Source organism: Bos mutus, chromosome 22 (genome assembly GCF_027580195.1).
Source record: "Bos mutus isolate GX-2022 chromosome 22, NWIPB_WYAK_1.1, whole genome shotgun sequence".
Taxonomy (NCBI): Eukaryota; Metazoa; Chordata; class Mammalia; order Artiodactyla; family Bovidae; genus Bos; species Bos mutus.
This window is the reverse complement of record NC_091638.1, coordinates 68,363,389-68,367,559: the sequence shown is the minus strand read 5'-3', so window position 1 is coordinate 68,367,559 and position 4,171 is coordinate 68,363,389.

Here is a 4,171-nt window from a genome sequence, read left to right as displayed (position 1 = left end):
GAACTCTTAGTTGCAGCACGTGGGATCTAGTTCCCTGGCCAGGGATCGAACATGGGGATCCTGCATTGGGATCTCGGAGTCTTAGCCACTGGACCACCAGGGAAGTCCCCAGGGACTCTTAGTGTTGTACATTATATGGGTTTAATGCAACGTCATGTATCTACCATTACAGTATCACACAGAATAGTTTAAGTGCCCTAAAAATGCCCTTCCCCCACCTTCCCTGAAAGCTTGGCTATCACTGATCTCTTTACCATCTCTAGTTATACCAGTTCCAGAATGTCATATAGTTGGAATCATACAGTATAAGTTTTCTCATGCTGCTGCTAAGTTGCTTCAGTCATGTCCGACTCTGTGCGACCCCAGAGATAGCAGCCCACCAGGCTCCCCCATCCCTGGGATTCTCCAGACAAGAACACTGGAGTGGGTTGCCATTTCCTTCTCCAATGCATGAAAGTGAAAAGTGAAAGTGAAGTTGCTCAGTCATGTCCAACTCCTAGCGACCCCATGGACTGCAGCCTCCCAGGCTCCTCTATCCATGGGATTTTTTCCAGGCAAGAGTGCTGGAGTGGGCTGCCATTGCCTTCTCCAGTTTTCTTATACTGGTTTCTTTTACTTAGCAACATGCATTTAAGGTTCTGGCATCTTTCTGTAGCTTGATAGTTTATTTCCATTTATTGCTGAATACATGTTTAACTTTTAAAGAAACTGCCAAACTGTTTAACAAAGTGGTGGTATCCCACCAGCATCGTATGAGAATTCCAACTCCTCCACATCCTTGCCAGCACTTGGCATGGTTAGTCTTTTTAATTTTAGCCATTCTAGGTTTGTAATGTTGGTCCTTCTAGTTGTTTTAATTTGCATTTCTCCAATGAATAAACATTTTTTCATATGCTTATTTGCCATCACATGTCTTCTTGGGAAATGTCTATTCAAATCTTTCACCCAATTTTACTGGATTATTTTTTTAAATTGTAAGAATTCTTTATATATTCTAAATACAAGTTCTTCATCAGATATATTTTTTGGCAATGATTTCCTCCTAGTCTGTGGTTTTTCTTCATTTTCATAATAGTGCCTTTTGAGGAGGAACAAAGTGTTTTATTTCAATAAATTTCAAATTTTTTTTCTTTTATTGTCTGGGTTTTTGTGTCATATTTAATAAATCTTTACCAAACCCAGTGAAAGTGAAAGTTGCTCAGTTGTGTCCAACTCTTTGTGACCCCATGGACTATACAGTTCATGGAATTCTCCAGGCCAAAATACTGGAGTGAGTAACCCTTCCCTTCTGATCTTTACCACCAGGGATCGAACCCAGGTCTCCTGCGTTGCAGGTGGTTTCCTTACCAGCTGAGCCACCAGGAAAGCAGATCATAACCTGCATATCCTTAATTCAATACACTAGCTCTGGCTTCTCAAAACGTGGGGATCAAGCTTCATTAAAATAAGGCTGGATCATTACTCACGTTCTCCACCAAAAAACAAACAAAAAAATGATAATGCTGGTACTCATTATAACAAAGTCCAGAAGAAATGTGCCCAGTACCCAGAGTACCTACATTATATTGCCTAAAATATCTAGTTTATAACAGAAATATGAGACATGCATAGAAATAGGAGTTGGAACCATATAGTAGGAATAAAGGGCATTTGAAACAACTGCAGACAATGACTGTAGCCACAAAATTAAAAGACACTTGCTCCTTGGAAGAAAAGTTATGACAAACCTAGACAGCGTATTGGAGAAGGCGATGGCGCCCCACTCCAGTACTCTTGCCTGGAAAATCCCATGGACGGAGGAGCCTGGGAGGCTGCAGTCCATGGGGTCGCGAAGAGTTGGACATGACTTAGTGACTCAACAACAACAATGCTTTCTTCTAGAGGTTGTTGTTCTTTAAAAAAAAAAAAAAATTATTTATTTGGCTGCACCGGGTCTTAGTTGTGACATACGGGATCTTTTAGCTGTGGCATGTTCCCTGACCAGGGATCGAACCCAGTCTCCCTGAATTGGGAGCAAGGAGTCTTAGCCACAGACCACCAGAGAAGTCCTTCTTCTAGAGGTTTTATAGCTCTAGGGTTTATATTTAGGTGTATAATCCAGTTTGAGTTAAATTTTGATATGGTGTATCCTATTAATAAATAAGTTTTCAAATCCATCTCTTTCTCTCTTATGTCTACCACCTCTGGAGTTTGAGCCAGAGGACACTGCCAGCTGTCCTCTTCCATCATCTGTACAAATCTGAGCAGGCTTCTACCTCAGAACAAAATCCATCTTCCACAGCCCACCCAGGCCTGCCACAACTCTGCTCTCCCTTTCTCTCTCAGCTCAAGCAACACTCAGAATATTTTAGTTCCTCCATATGCCAAGGCATCTAATTCCCCTACCTCTCCCATCCCTGACATAACTTTGTCTGATTTATCTTTACTCTAATACCCTGGATTAGTGAGGGCTTCAGCTATGGGCTTCCTTCACATCATTCTTCTTCCCAGTTAATCATGGGTGTAGGACTTCCCTGGTGGCTCAGACGGTAAAGTGTCTGCCTACAGTGTGGGAGTCCCGGGTTCAATCCCTGGATCAGGAAGATCTCCTGGAGAAGGAAATGGCAACCCACTCCAGTATTCTTGCCTGGAGAATCCCATGGACGGAGAAGCCTGGTAGGCTACAGTCCACGGGGTCGCAAAGAGTCGGACACGACTGAGTGACTTCACTTTCAATCATGGGTGCAAGAGCTGAGTCAATGTCTGCCTCCTTCAGAGGGAGCCAAGGCCTTGGGTCGTCAGCATCCGATGTCCAGGTGACCACAGCACCTTGCACATACAGGAGGTGGTCAGGGCCCATTTGGGGCACAGTCAAACACAGTCAGCTGGAGTGACAGTTTACTGAAAATAATCTGGGGACTGTGGGGCACATGGGTTGAGCCAGAGTGCTTTGAGGGGAAGGGGGGCCTTGGCTACCTCCCCGGAGCATCTCCCAGGCCCCTGCTCCCTGCGTTCCAGTCACAAGGAACAATTACAGTCTCCTGATTGACCTGTGTCCCCCCAGCCCCTGGACCTTTGGACATGCAGTTCTTTCAGTTTGGAACACCCTTTCCAGCACCTCACTGCCTAGTTAACCCTACTTTTCCAATAAGATTCACCTTTCTTAAACCCCAAAGCTGAACCAGAAGAGCAGCCTCCTTTAGCTGGGCCTGGTCTGCCTTAGTCACAGGTCTGCTATGCAAAGACCTGTCAGAAGGGTTTGGTCAAGATCAGACACATAAATGCCCAATGGTGATGAACAAAGAGCTCAGAAGCTGGTCCCAGGTCTGACTTGCCAGTTGAAGGAGCTCAGCAAGCTGCACTCTTAGGCCTCAGTTTTCCTCATCTGTGTACTAGGAGTGAGAACCGAGTCAGATTAGATCCGTGGCCCTTAATCTTCTTGGGATCAAGGGCCCTCAAATTCGAGGAAGGCTAAGCACTGTTTCCCCAACAAAAGGCTTGTGTGTATAAGGGGCTTCCCTGGTGGCTCAGTGGTAAAGAATCCACCTGCCAATGCCTGCCAATGCAGGAGACGCGGGGTTCAATTCCTGGATCAGTAAGATCCCCTGGAGAAGGAAATGGCAACCCACTCCAGTACTCTTGTCTGGGAAATCCCCAGAGGATCCCGGCGGGCTACAGTCCATGGGGTCACAAAGAGTCAGGCACTTAGGGACCGAACAACAAGAAAACATCATGTAAGGGCCGCGACCTTCCTGGCTGGGGCCCCCAAGGCCAATCAAAAGCCCTGAGCCGAGGGTCCGCTGCAGTCTCCGTCCCTCCAACTGCATCTCAGGTGGCTGGGTCTCTCCGTGTCCCGGGTGGGCCTGCTGTCTGCCTCGCAGCCTCTGCCGCCCCCTCCTGGGTAAAGCGGCACACGGGTGGGTGGGAGAGGGAGGGCAAGGAGGTGAGGGCAAGGATGCTGGCCTCTCGCAATTTCCGAGCACAAGAAACCTCAGAGCGCAAGATGGGATCCCGCAGTTCCTCATTTCATCCCGTTCGCGGCGCAAATGGGGAAACTAAGGCCGAGAGCCGCAGAGACTCAACCAAGGTCACGCAGCCAGCCCGCGTCCGGGGGACCGATTCCCCGAGCCCCGCCTGGATGCCGAGAGCCGCTAAGGCGGGGTGGCGACGCCGGGAGCCTGCGCTCCGGGGC